At 40.2% G+C, this 15,653-nt stretch overlaps 1 protein-coding gene across 3 annotated transcripts in view; it reads right to left on the bottom strand.

Moving 5' to 3' along the window:
* Positions 1-1,452: 1,452 nt before the first annotated feature.
* NPTN (neuroplastin) overlaps positions 1,453-15,653 on the bottom strand; it is a 2,340,387-nt gene continuing 2,326,186 nt past the window's right edge. For all 3 annotated transcript variants that reach the window (XM_044077564.1, XM_044077563.1, XM_044077562.1), the window contains one exon: positions 1,453-2,532. The gene's annotated coding sequence lies outside the window, so the exon portion shown is untranslated. The remainder of the gene's footprint in view (positions 2,533-15,653) is intronic.

A 15,653-nucleotide genomic window follows, 5' to 3' on the forward strand; every position in this document is an offset into this window, starting at 1 on the left:
CTGACATACAGAAAACATACTTTTCAACTGTTCTTGGTTTTTAAGGACATCCCTGATTTTCACTGAAAATGTAATTGTCCCTCCTAAAACTGGTAATTTTTGGAAGAAATGTTTGTGGATTACACTTCATAAATAATGACAGTAATTAGACTTACGGAATACTTTACCTGGGATTCAATAAAGCCTACACTAAGTGTACACTGTTCTGAGTGAAAAGACAACACAAGCATAACTCACACCTTCTTCCTCCTAATTTTAGCATTCCTACTGATTTTCTTGCAGCTTTAAATACTGAGGGGGATTCATAAAGGTTACCACAAAGTGTAGACTACATGTACATACACAGCATAATCTTTCTGAGTAACTAGAAAATTATGATAGGTATGTTCTTGAACAGAGATTGTGTACACTTGTTGTAGGAGTTATTACATCTGGCCCTTTAACTTAATAAAATGCATGCTAATTCAGATTTTATTATTCTGTCAATGTCCCGATTATTCCTAGATTTCTTCCTCATTCTGGAGGTAAATGGTTGAGACCTATTTAAAGAGAGGGGCCACCAAAGATGAGCATCTTGGAAAAAGTCCAAATGAAGAGTTAAACAGCTTTCTGACGCTCTTCTATTGTGGCCGCCGAGCATTGTTAATGCCCTAGTGTGAGACTAATGCTTAACAGTGTTGACGGGAGGTGTTTAACTAAATCTTGTTTAGCACCATTCTGATGCCAGAAATGTGCTTAACAAGCCTGTCTGTTCATATATTTTAGACCATAATCATGGCACTTCATGCACTAGATACTTATTTTGCACAGCGCACCCCATCCATACACACCGCTGTTGAGTTTCACAGTACCTTATTTTTTAACTAAAATTATCTTTTTCCTCCTAACTCTGTTGCACCCTACCTGCAAACCTGGACAAGGCAAAGTCAAAGAAACCAGTTACAAAGCAATTCACAGAGAAGGCCAAAAGGAGAATTCTACTGCAGCACTGAAGCAATTTTAAATGTGCCTTGCATAGCAGGATGTGCTACATCCAATCAAGTTAATTTTTTCCTGAAAGGAACCAGTCTGAGACTGCAAGAAAACAGCAATATTATCACATAAAACAGGAGCAGAATGCAGATCTTTTACCTTTTTCATGCAGTTGCATACTTGCACATAGTTTCCCCTGATGCCAGCTGGCACCAAGGGCTGAAACCTCACCTACCCCATCATTCCTACAGTTCTGTAGCTGGACAGCAAGGCACCACAAGTTTCTTTAAATAAATAGGAACCACAGATGTTCATTCAAAAAGTTATTTGAGTTCAACACGTGTGAATATTAAAATCATCTACCACTTATCACGGGGAAGTGCTTTTTGAAAATGTATGTTTCTTTTTAATTTTATTATAACTAATGTATGTCATAAAATAGGAAATATAAACATTAATCACAAAGTATTATTAGAAACATGTTGTTTACCAGTGATTTATTTATTCACTTTTTTTAAAAATTTGTGGGCCCAGAGTTTCATTTGAATTTAAGTTGCCATAATATATACAAGTACATGCATTTAAATTATTCATCCCATAAAATGTCATAAAATAATGTCACAACAGTAAAGCTTTTTCCCCCTCTAAGCAAGACAGTGAAAATTTGATAACCAAAGTTATCTATTAGCCAAATAAAATTTTGCATAGAATAATACCATGCTACATAAAAATAAAAACTGGAATGTACATTTTCGTTTTTAAACAACAGAGTAACAAAATCATACTTTAACAGGCAAGAATGAACATTGTATAACAAAGCAGGTAACAGGACTCTCTTCTATCCCCACCCTTGATCCATTCTGAAACAATTGCTGATTTTTTCATAAACTGGGTTACTTGAGGCCACAAGTTATTGCATGCTGGACTTTCTGCACATAGTTTAGAAATGGGCACAATGTGCTGCATTTCATAAGCCCTTGAACAACTGGGTTTAATTTACACTGTGACATTAAGGAAACTGATATTCTCACCTACCTTTTATATATAATACAGGTATAAATATATAGATTTATAAGGGATTTTGACAGTGTCTGAATTGCAAGCAAATTAAATTTAGCATTACAAACATTTGCCCTGTTTTACAGCCTGTAATGCATTTTACAAAAATCTAGTGCTAGATGGCAACAGTGCCTCCCATCAGCCCCAGTCATTTAAAGTTTGACAAAAAATAAAATCAATAGTGCATGCATGATTTCAGAATACAGCATTCTTATTTCTAATATATAGATATTTTTCACACAGAAAAAGCAACATCAATAAGCACACCAAGCCCAAATTTTGTACACCATCTAAAAATTAAAAAACCTTGGTAAGTTTCATCTTCTACTACATGTCATCCTTCTAGGAAAGGCTAAATAAGGCATGCTTTTGACAGTTTTCAAATGTTTGATTACTCAAACTGGTAAATTTGTTAAATACTCCTTAAACACGTTTCTTGGGAGTTCCAGCAGCAGAACAATTGATATAGCATGATTTCAGTCCATCAGCTAATCACAATGCCTGTTAAAAAAGGCAAAAAAAGTTTATTACATTCTGATTCTTTTATATGCTTGTAATACAAGGCAAACTAAACAGCTAAGAAAAAAGGAGAAAAGAATAATCAAAATAAAATAAAAATAAATAAAAAGGTTATAGTAATAACTTATTTATTTATTAACTATTTGTTCACCTGGCAAGTGGCCTGGTCTGTTGACCCTTTTCATCAACGAGCCAAGCTCAAAGAGTAGAAAATACATCATGGTCTTTCAAGCAACAATATGATATACAAAATCAATCCATAGCAAAATTCAAAACATAGTAAGAGTGAATGCATATTAGGATAACATTAAAATATCCAGTCAGAATGCATTGATATACACATATATATATACATATATATATATATATATATATATATATATATATATATATATACACACACACACACACACACACACACACACACACACACACACACACAAAATACAAGCTAAGATGTGCATCAAATACAGTGCTAGCATACTCCTATATACAGGTGAAATATTTGCATATAAGATACCACATTAAGTTGCTAAGTTAGGTGTATTAAATGTATTCTGTTATTCATGATATGGGATGGTAGGTCACCAGTGTCAAGATATTTGTTGCAGGTAGACTTAGTAACAAGATGCTTTTTAAGTGCATCTTTGAAGTTTTTAATGGTTTCTAGATTTTTCATGTCTGTAGGCAGGTGGTTCCAGGTAGCAGATCCCAGTCTACAGAAGGCTTTCACACCTACAGCAGTCTTAAATGGTGGGTATACTAGACAGAGAGTGCCATCTGTTTGTCCTGTGTACTTCTTAGCATATAAGGATTGTCTTGTGCAGTTATTTCATTAACAAGTGCTTAAATGAGTAGGAACATTAAACGTGCCACTCCCAAGAACTAAATAATATAAATGCAAAACTGTATAACTGAATAAAGTCTGCACATTTGTTCAAAGAATCTAGTGCAGCAGCATCTGAAGTCATCTCGGTCAAATACTACAAAATTTAATGAAAATATTTTAAGAGACATATCTAGATATAAAATAAACTGAATGACTACTCTGTGACATTAGCACTTAATTTTTGTTGTGCAGCAAGTCTGTATCACTCCTTGAAGCGGACTCGTTGGGTCTAGTGAGTCTACCTGTTTATTAGGAGAAAGATGCAAAGTCCCACCAAACAAGCTAACAAATATGTAACAATAAAAACTCCATCTTTACTGAAAGCAAAATTTTCCAGATTTGCAAGGAGCATCAAATACCACAACTCTTATTCTGAGTTTACACATCTAAAAAAATAAGGAGCTTGTTTTATATACACTTTACTGCAACCTTAACTAATTAGTAATTAGTCTTAGTTATCAACAACTTTCCATCACTCATTTTCTATTTGGCAGACATGATAATAATTATTTTTTCCATACTTACCAAGCATACAAAATGGTATAAATTCTAATGAAAATGCATTGGGTTTTTATATGCTGTTTTACAATTATAACAATCATTCTAAAATGTTTCCCATGCATTTGACATATGAACATTCTGTATAGGAAGATGAATGACTGGAATAACAGTATGAACTTTTAAAGTTAAATATGTAACACAGGAATCTTTAAACATTTTCATGTATTTATTTTATACACAACACCCTAAATGAAGATAAAAATCTCCACATCTTCTCATTGGTTATCAGAGAAACAAAATGCGTTTTTTCATGTAGATCTCCATCATTAAGGCCAGGATTCAGAAACGGTCATTGCAAGAGGTAATGCTGTGACAAAAAGGGCCCTTTAATATGATCATGGAAAAAACTGACTCAGAGAAACATTCGCAGCAATGAGGAAAATCCTCATTATCAGTTAATCTGCATGTCTCTGAAACGGTAATTAAGTGGCAATCTCCATGGTGGCACATTCCTAGCTATGGCACAGACACCCCCACTTATATACTCACACACACACACACACACACACACACACACACACACACACACACACACACACACACACACACACACACACACACACACACACACACACACACACACACACACACACACACACACACCTGTTACCTGTCCTTGAATTAAAAGACCATCCCTGATTATATGGCTTAATGCTGTGAATGAACCACGTTTAAATTAATCTTGCTCTTTAAAACTGGTTTTAATTTTACGTGGTTTGCATTACTGAGTGAATAAATAAATAAATTAATTATTTATTGTTTAAATATCTGTTGATTAGGATGTTTATTATACCTGATGAAGCGACTTTGAATGTGAAAGCTTGTACTTTTTGATTAAAAAGTTTTAAGCCATTCCATTATCTGTTTTTAAGTTAACAGTGTGCATCTTACATGCCATCTCAGGCACTTGATTCTTATCAATTCTAGATTCCTCAACTGGGCTTGCCTTCACTGTCCAGGGTTTTGTACTACACATAGCTACTGGTCACATCATTTTTTGTACACCTTGCTTCTCAGCTTTTTGGTAGTCTTCTGTCACATATTACCACAATAATCTGTGACAGTTGGCTATGGCACTGCTAAATCTAGCTTTAACTTCCTCATTTCGACTTCTCCTTCTTCCCCACCACCCCACCAAGAATTATGAGTCTAATAACGTGTTCCACTATTTCCCCTTCTATCTCACTTTTCATCTTCTGATATCTCCCATTTTCTGCCAAGAAAACTGTCTTGTCTGTACTCAGTTTCATACAGTGTAACTTCAGTTTTACATTCTGTTCCCCTATCATTTGCAGCTGTTTCTACTCCGTTGCTTGTAAATGCCACATTGACTTCATATAGCAGTTTTGTTTATCTGCCCCGTCTGATCTGTTTGCAGATGCAGTCCGTCACCAGTATAAACAGTGGCCTCAAATCTGTACCTTGATGCAAACACACTCCCACTGGGAACCCTTCTGTGAGTCCGAGCACTGTTCGTACTTGTGGCATTGGGTCCCTGTACATAGGACGCCCTAATTCTGTCAATGTTTCTAGGACTTTGAACTGCTGCAGGCCTGCCCAAATCAGCTTTCCTGAGGCCTAGTCATATGCTTTCTCTAAGTCTAGGAATGCCCAGTTGGACTCTCATCTTCAAACTTCTTTTAACTGCACACATCAGGTTGGTTGTGCTGCATTCTGATCTGAATCTAAACTGTTTTTGTCCAATCTTACCTGATATTCCTCTGATGATTTGATTATCTGATGTGTGTTCCATCCATTCCTCAACATATGGGTCTCTGATCCAGTCTCTAATCTGACTTTGGCTGCTTTTAGACTTGTGGATCCTCAGCTCAGGCTCCTCCCCTTACCCATAAACCCTTCTTGTCCCCAAGATTACTTCAGATCTCATTTTCCATTTTAGTCAACAGATGTGGTCCGCTTGTTTCAGGCTTTCCTCAGTTATCACTTTTATTACTTTTACAGTAGTATTTCAATGAATTTTGTAAATTCTGTATTGTTTGGCATGTCATGGAGTTCTTTTTCTAGTGTCTGGATAACTTCTCCCTTACCCATAAATGTTTTAGTAGATGCAAACTTTTTGCTCCATTTGTGTCACACCTTTGTTGTATTCTTTCCTTTTTGTTTTTTGGGTTAACAAATGATCTGATGTCAATTTTCATTGTAGCCTCCACTGATGGGTTCAGACCTGATCCTTCGGATCCAACTCAGCCATTGCTAAAGCTTGTAGCAACCAAAAACTCTCAAGCTTCTCCATTACCCACAATGCACCAATCCTAAGTTACCTCAGATCTCGTCTGCCGCTTTCAGCGAAAGACGTGGCTGACCTACTCTTGAGCTTTTAGGAGACGAGGGCTTTATTATTGTTTTCTATCCTACTAAATTTTCTAATTTTTTCCTTATTACTTGTCCCTTATCATACAGAATTGGATGTCATGTTACTATAGCTGTTAAAGTTTACTTTCTTTCTCCTTTTAGTATGTAGTGTACTTCTTAAATTACTATGGCTAGTAATTTCCTTTCTACACTTAGTGTAGCCATCTTTTCTTACCATTGTTTGTTTTTTTTCCTGGATTCAAAAAAAAAAAAAGATCCTATTCTTACTTGACTTTCTTTGTTTTCACAGCTTAGTGTAGCTTAATGTTATGGCGGAAAAATGTCCCAATGGATTTAAAAAATGTGTAAAGTGTGGGCACAAACTTCCCAAGTCTGATGCTCACACTATGTGGGTATAAAGTGTGGGCACAAACTTCCCAAGTCTGATGCCCACACTATGTGTGTATACTGTTTGGGAATGCTACATTTACAGGAAGATTGCTCTATACGCCATGGATTCAACCCCAGGGCACTTGTTGAAAGAAAAAAATAAGCTTATTTTAAAAGGCTTAGTACCTTCTGCCTTTGGAGAGGGTATATCTGAAGATCAATCTCCCAAAGTTAAACAGTCCAAAACTTCTCCAAAACCTTCTACAACTTCCATAATTTTGAAGCCCTCCAAGAAAAAAGACAAGATGGATCCGACCTCATCCTCGAATCCAAAAAAGAAATTGATAGACCCCACTTCCTCAAATCCAAATAAAAATGTACTGAACCTGGCTACTTTCAGCCATACCGGTTCAAATTTGATTCAATTACCCAGGATAAGGCATGCACCATCAGTAGATGTGGTGCCCCCAGGGGTGCTCAAACCTTTCTAGGAGCTACGCCACCCCAGGTCCCCCTTTATTATTCCCACCGGATAGCTCAGCTCTGGCTTCCACCTCAGGGAGATTGTTTTCAGGGCAGGGGAGTACTGCGGTCCAAAAGCATCTCTTTTTGGATCCAAGGTCTTCCCTTTCTCTATAGTGGTCTGCCTTCGAGGCTGTGAAGAAGGTTTTCTCTGTCTCAGCAGAACAGACAGATCCAACCCCCTCAGACCCTAAGCCTTCTACCTTGATGACTTTGTGCTCAGAGCCTCATCACTCTTTGACACAGGGACAGCCAGTCTGAGACCCCCAGGCTTCCTAACAGAGTATCTTGATTGCTTCCAATACCTCTCAAGAGCATCCTATTGAGGAGGTCCCTCAAAAGAAGACATGTAAGAGGAAGCACTTGAAATCCCCAGAGCAGTCTATCAGCGAAGATACAGACTTCAGTGAAGGTGAAGGGCCCCCATGTCACCTACTGAAGATGTCTCATTGGAGACATCCACAACGTCCTAAAGCAGAGAGGTGGCTGGACTCCCAGCAACCCTTCATCCAAGGAGTCTGTATTCCTAGAGGCTTTCGGTAATCGCCCGTCTACCTCCTGGGTTACTCCTTCCACCTTTGAGCTTACTGAGTTAGTCTCTCAGCCGGCGTGGAAGGAACCCGACACAGTTGAACCAAAACATAGGAGACAGGACAAGAATATGGCACCACCTTTGGATAAGCAATATTGGGGTAAAGGTGTGCCCGTTGAGGCCATGGTCATGGTGGCGGCCACCAAAAAAGAACTTGCCAAGAAGAGTTCAACTGTTCACCCCCCTAACAGGGAGTCGAGGATGATGGACAGGTTTGAGAAGTGTGTCTATGCTTCAGCGACCTTTGCCTTAAGGTTGCTGGATTATTTGGCACATTACAAGACTACAGTGGGATTTGATTAAGGAACTATCAAATACCCTATCAGGATCCATTTCTGCAGAGGTCCAATAATCTGTGACTTCTCGGTTGGCTACCTTGCAATCTATTTCCAATTCTTTCATGAGGCTCATTTTGCATGTAGTTGAAAGAACCTCAAGGGCAGTGGATTCAGGCATTGCCATCAGGAAACATGCCAGGATGCACTTATGTGATTTTGCGGAGCCCTTCAAGTTTTCGTTCGTCAATGCTCCTTTTAACAGCACTTCTTTGTTTGGCCCCAAAGTGAAGGGCACATTATCCAGGTGTGAGGAGGATGGAAAGACTCTATCAGCCGTGGGCCTACATTTTTTCACCCCTCAAAAATTATTTTCTAGGAATCAATGAGGGGGTCAGAAGATGTGGTTCAAGAAATCCCAGGGTCCTTTCAAGGACACACACAGAGGATGTTCTCTCAGGGACACTGGAGGGAACTCCAATGGTCGACAATGCCCCCACGGCAGAGGTGACTCATAAAACCAGGGATCCAGAGATTCTTTCGTTGACGAACATTACCAGAGCTCTTGAAAGGAGGCCTGACTGTCCACCTCTAGATACAGTCAGGAGTCGATTACTCCTGCACCACAGAGTCTGGCATAACAAAAGATACTTGGGTGCAGAGGATTATTTCCACAGGTCATATAATACCCTTTTCCCTTCTACCTCCATTCTCAAAAAAAAAATTGTCGATGTTTCACCCAGTCACAGGGAACAAACAGTAATTCAAATACAAAAGCTGCAAGAGAAAAGAGTCATCCAGGAGGTCCCATCAGACCAGACAGAACCCGAAACTTACGGTTCTTTTTAGTGCCAAAGAAAACAGGGGATTGGAGACCAATTTTGGACCCCAGCAACTTAAACAAGTCAGTTTTATGCACCAACTTTTTGATGGTCACAGTTCAGTCCATTCTCCCTTTTCTGGGCAAGGGCAACTGGATGTGCTCGACAGACCTTCAGGATGAGTACTATCACATAAAGATGAACAGATGAACCAGAAGGTACCTATGCTTCAGGCTGGGAGTTCAGAGTTCTGCCCGTTGGCCTCGCCAGAGCCCACAGAGTGTTCACCAAATGTATGGCAGTAGTAGCAGCACACTTGGGACTGCAAGGATTCTGGGTGTTTCCATACCTAGATGACTGGCTCATCACCACTCTGACCAGTCATCAATTAATAACGGCAAGAGATAAGGTTCCTCAGACATGTTCTCATCCGGGGATAAATTACGACAAGTCCCAGCTGGAACCAACTCACAAATTGGAATTCATAGGAGTACCATTCAACAAAAAGTCAGTGACAGTTTCACTGCCTCCCTCAAGTGTGCAAACTATAAAAACACAGGTCAGAAAAATAAACTGCAGTACCATGACTTCGGCCCGCTTGGTCTTTCAAGCTCTGTGATCAATGTCAGCGGCAATAACACTAGTACCTTTAGCCAGATTTTACATGAGGATTGTACAGTGGATGCTAGCAATACAATGGTTGATACTTTATCAACCCATGTTAACTCTGACTTGAATCACTCATATATACAAGAGACATCTCAAGTGGTGGAATCAATCAGATCAGGTTCTACAAGGCCTTCCGTTTGTTCCCCCTCAGCCCAAGGCCATACTGACCATGGATGCTTCCCAGTTGGGGTGGGGGCATTTCCTGGGGAAAACAGTCCAAAGCACTTGGTTCCTCGAAGAGGCCAATTTGCATATCAGTGTTTTTAGCTTTGCAATCCTTTCAGAATGCTCTTCCTTTGAAGCACTCATGAGTGTGGCAATGGGTGATCTTATCCAACTGCTTTCTCATAGCAAAGTACATTCTGGGGAAGTCCAATGTAATAACAGACAAGTTGAGTAGGTGTATTATTCTATTTCACGAGTGGTCTCTCAACAAGAATGTAATGGACATGATTTTTCATCAGTGGGGCCATCCTTACTGTGACCTTTTTGCTTCTCCCCTGAACAACAAATGCAGCAGCTACTTTGCCCTAATCTCCCCACAGGGGGAATCACCGAAGGATGCTCTACTTCACGATTGGCCCCTAAGTCTACTATACGCCTATCCACCAATACCACTAATTCCGAAATTCCTACAGAAAGCTGCCATGTTGAAGAGCAAAGTTATCCTCATTGAACCCTTCTGGCCTCGACAGATTCAGTTCCTCTTCCTTTGGCCTCACTCACTTACTTCACCAACCTTGGATTTTGGATCCAATTCCAGATCTCCTGTCTCACCCAACAGGCATGATCCATCCAGACATATCAAACGTCAAGCTGATGGCCTGGTTCTCTAATTCCATTAATAGCCAGACAACCTATGATCTCCTCCCCTGTCTGACATATACTTTTATCTTCATATAAGCCTTCCAACACATAAACTCTATTCCAGTACATGAAAATGATTTGTGTTTTGGGCACATCAAAATCATTTTGAACCTTTTTCAGCTCCTATACATAACATCCTTCAATTTTTGGCCCTACTTTTTAAAGAAGAAGCTAATTCCTCAACCATAAAAGTCCAGTTAGCTGCAATATAAAACATTCACATTGGTTTTGAAGGTTGCTCAGTAGGCTCTCATAAGCTGTACAGAGCCTTCTTGAGAGACACTTTGCTTTTAAGACCTCCCTTTAAAGACCCTACTGCCCCATGGGACCTCAATCTGGTACTGCAGGCACTTATATATTCCCCCTTTGAACCAGCAGCTAAGTGTGGCTTGAAATATCTAACTTGGAAAACATTTTTTTAGTAGCCATTACATCTGCTAGACAAATTTCAGAAATTCAAACACTGCCTTCAAAACCTCCATACTTGATTTTTCACAAGGATAGAGTTACATTACGAACCAATGCATCCTTTCTTCCCAAGGTGGTGTCAGAACCCATTATCAATCAGTCCATTGCTTTGCCAGTTTTCTTCCCCAAATTTACTAACAAAGGCAAATATGTTACATTTACTGGATGTTCACAGACAATTACGTTTTTACCTGCAGAGAACAAAGAACAAAATGCATAAGAAAAACAGACCAGTAATATGTTTCCTTAGCGGAGCTGAAATTGGGAAAACCAGTTGCCAAAGTAACCTTACCCAGAAGGCTAAGTGATTAGCCATCAATTATTTATATAAAAAAAACTGGATGTTACATTACCACAACCAGTACAAGCTCATTCAACTAGATCCATGGCAATGTCTTCAGTTTTTCTTTCCAGCACATTCATGGACAACATATGTGCACCATCTACTTGGGCTACTCCCCATACTTTTGTTACTCGTTACAAATTGGAAATGTCTTCAGAGGTAGAACATCTTTTGGTTCAGCTGTGCACAAGAACATCCTTCCTTGAGTCCACCCAAGATTTTAGGTAACTGAGGAATCTATCCCATCAGTTGAGGATAGAATGAAAATTGACAACATCAGATAAAGAAGTTATGTACATACCATAACATTCCACCTGTGTTGTTCATTTTCATTCTTCCTCAACTCCCCACCCACCCAACTCCTATCCTTTGCAAACTTCTGGAAGAAAGAGCCTTTAGGGGGACATCACTGTCCTTTGTATTGAGCTCCAGATATGTTTTTTTATGTATTAACTGCATACAATTTTTCACCTCCTTTATCTATGCATAGTAACCATTTCTTTTCTGGCAAAAATCAGCAAACAAGATCTGAGGTAACTTAGGGTTGGTGCATTATGGGTAAGGGAGAAGCTCAAGAGTTATTGGCTGCCATGAGAAATGGCTGAGATGGATCCAAGGGATCGGATCTGAACCCATCAGTTGAGGAAGAATGAAAATGGATAACACCGATAGAACATTATGGTAAGTACATAACTTCTTTTTAAGTAGTTCTTATTCAGATTGTTGGCACTGTGGGCTTACCTCTGCAGGTATTTACAGTTTAACAAAAAAAAAACCCTCTCCTTTTCCTTTTCAGTTGCACAATATGTCTGATAAACCTTCTGGGTTCAAAAAATATATGGCTTGCAGCCACAAACCTTATAATTTGGACGCTCATCAAAAATGTGTTTATCGCTTGGGCACTGCCAGTTTAGAGGAAGACTGTTCTATCTTCAGGCCTTTGGCCACCAGGCTGTAACTGAATGTCAAAACAAACTAGTTTTGAAGGGACGTCTCCCTCTTCCTGTGGGGGAATCATCCACATCTGTTTTCTAACTGAACCCTCCCCATCCGGTAAGAAGTCATTGGAAAAATCTAGAGGTGAAAAAAGTGACAAGCTCAAGGACAAGGGCTAGGAGATAAGAATCTTCACCTGCGGATTCAAAAAAGTTTAGGTCATTGGATCCTATTCCTCCTTGGTATCAGATGACAGTACAATCCAGAACCCCAACTTTACCAGAGCTGAGGTTTTCACAAGGGCCGTTTTTCTCTCCCAGGCTGTATTTCCCCTTTCTCCAAGACAGATTAGCACAAAGGTCATCTACCTCCCCATCTACCTTGTCCTCCCTCAGGTATGTTAGATCAGCCAGAAGCCTGGCAGAAGTGGATGTGGACATAATGATGACTAAGTTCCTCATGACTTAAATTCAGCTGGGGATTCTCCAAGCTCCCATTAGACCCATGAGCTTTGGCCCTTCAACCTTGGCTATGGCTGCTCCTACACCAATCTGTCCACTGTCTTTGGTTTCTGTGGTTCCAACACTCCTTCAAGAGGTGTCTATATAAGCTGTAAAGGTATGATCATCTTCGACTCCAGCAGCTTGAGTGATTCTAGTGGTTCAGAGTCCTCTGACCCAGAGAGATTTTGCAGCTGAACTTTGGTGCCAGAGCTGGAGGTAAGGCATCAACTCTAAAACATCCCTTTTACTTGTGGCTTCAGTGTTAGATAGCTTGGCTTCATCGTATGTCTCAGAGCAGATCTGGTTTCCTCAGTCATTCAGGTGTGGAGGCTTTGGCTCCTAACAGAATGGTTCAGGGTTCCCCACTGGCTTCTGTTCTCGACACAGTCAAGAAAGGACTCTCCACAGCAGGGGATTGGTCTTCTCTTCCCCTCTTGGCTCTGCATGCCGCACAGCTGAAAACTCTGGGTCCTGATCCTTCGCAATCTATCCTATTGTGATAGCTGGTTCCAATTAACCTTGAGACATTCCACATACAGGACACCCAACAGTCTTTCAAGTTTTCTCCAGAGCATCCCACTGCGGAGGCTCCACAAAAACATTCGTATAAGAGGAGGCACACAGACTCCTCTCAGGAGTCCCTTACAGAAGACACCAATTTCCACAAAAGGGAAGGATTCCTCAGATCACCACTTCAAGGTGTCTTATTTGGCAGAGATCCTAGAGCTGTTGAGACACAAAAGAGGTTGGTCTTCCAAAGCCCACTTCCAAATGGGGTTGGTATTTCTTGAGGCTTTTGGATCTGGCTCAACTATTTCTTGGGTGGTCCCTCCCAATGATGAGATGGTTAACCTGATCTCTCTGCAGGCATGGAGGAACCTGACATGATGGAACCTTTACAAAAAAATCCAGATAAATATATCTCTACAAAAGACAGGCAGTATTGGAGCAAAGGCCCAACAATGGGTGCCATGATAGTGGCAGCAGCCAGTAAAAAGAAGCTCACTGGGAAGAGCTCACCTGTCCATCCCCTTAACACATAGTTTAGGGCTTTGGACAGATATGGAAAGAGAGTCTACACTTTGCCTTAAGATCATCAAATTAATTGGCACATATTGCAAGGTTTCAGACAGACTCGACAAAACAGCTCTCCAAATCAGTCTGAGGGTCCATTGTCTGTGAAGGACAAAAAAAAACTGTGGACTTGGAGCTGGCCACCCTACAGTCCCTGTCGAATGCTTCTATGTGCCTGATATTCAACGCAAATTATGGCAGTTTGGGATCTGCAGGTAGAGACATTACTATAAGGAGACATGCTTCCATGTGCTTGTGTGACTTTGCAGAGCCCTTCAAGACATCCTTTGTTAATGCTTCTTATGTTGGTTTGACTGTTTTTGGACCCAAAATTAAAAACACACACTGCAGAAGTCAATAGGATGGAAATACCCTTTCTGCCATGGGAATACAACTTTCTACACAACCGAGGACCTTCTCTAGAAACCAGGAAGGGGTCAAGAAACTGTGGTCCCAGAAATTTCAAGGGTTCTTCTCCGAAACTTCTGGAGATAGACCCCCGTGGTACAGGGGGGAATTCTAATGGCAGACATCACTTTTGAGGGAGAGGAGGTCTGCAAAACCAAGGTTTCAGGGTTCCTTTCTCAGAGTGGCCTTTTCAGAGATCCTGAACAGTTGCCCAGCTGTTGTATTCTGGAGGCAGTCAGGGGGGCAATTATCTCTGCATCCAGAAACCTGGACATCCATCACCGAAGACATCTCTGTGTGGACATTCATAATTAGAGGGTTGCTTGGAAGGCTTGCCCTTTGCGAAAATGAGAAACTTCCTCTGCCATCAGCCTACTGCACACACATCTAATGGGTCACTAAGTGCATGCTGGGCAGAAAACAAAACAAAAATCAAATCATCAGCGATGGCAGTCTGAATGATGGCCACTCCCTGTTGGCCCTCATCCTTGTGATGGGAAATAAATAGGGTAATTGTCCAGAAGGGGGCTTTTGGGGTAAAGACAGAGCAAAAAAGATTTAAAAAAAAAACAGGAAACAGTGTAGCAGTTTCTTTGTCACTATATAACTGGAAGCTGCCTACTTTCTTTAAATGGGTTAGTTGTACTGAAAAATTTCATCAATTATTATGTAAAAAGCAGTCATATTTAGCAAGGTACATTGGTACTATGACTCTTCTTTGTATATTTCTAGTTTTCTACAACTTGTCTATTAGATACTTACTAAAATATAAAAACGCACTTCATATATAAGATTTCCTGTAATAAAAAGAAGTTATGTCTTACCATAACGTTCCATCTGTGTTGTTAATCTTCGTTCATTCATTACTTATGGGTTATCGGTTCCGTCCTCAGAACTGAGCCGGCCAATATCAAGCTCGCGTCAGCCAAAAACTCTCGAGCCAAGGTCCTAACCAGAATGCTCTGCTCCCTGTTACCTCAGATCGAGTTTGCAAGTTGATAGATAAAAGTAGAGGCTACCTCTGGTCATAACAGACCTACAAGACAGGAGTACATGAGATCAACTAAGAACCTCCAGATGGGGGATGGAGGGTGGGAAGTAATGAATGAACGAAGATCAACAACACAGATGAAATGTTATGGTAAGACATAACTTCTTTATCTGATGTTGTTAATCTTCGTTCATTCCTTACTGATGGGACAGAGTTCCCAGCTACCTATATTCCTGGGTGGCTCTCATGGAAGGACATTCCTGAGCACCATGGAGCCAAAGGAAGCTCTACCTCTGGAGGCCAAGTCCAATTTATAATGAAGAATAAAGGTATGAGGTTTGGCCCAAGTTGCAGCTGAGCAAATATCATTGAGGGAAGCCTTAGCATGGAAAGCTGCTGAAGTTGCCATAGATCTTGTAGAATGTGCTTTAACTCTATGAGGCAAGGTGAGATTGTTTTTGTTATAGATAAAAGTAATACA

Source organism: Protopterus annectens, chromosome 7.part0 (genome assembly GCF_019279795.1).
Source record: "Protopterus annectens isolate FY-2018-M chromosome 7.part0, PAN1.0, whole genome shotgun sequence".
Lineage (NCBI taxonomy): Eukaryota > Metazoa > Chordata > Ceratodontiformes > Protopteridae > Protopterus > Protopterus annectens.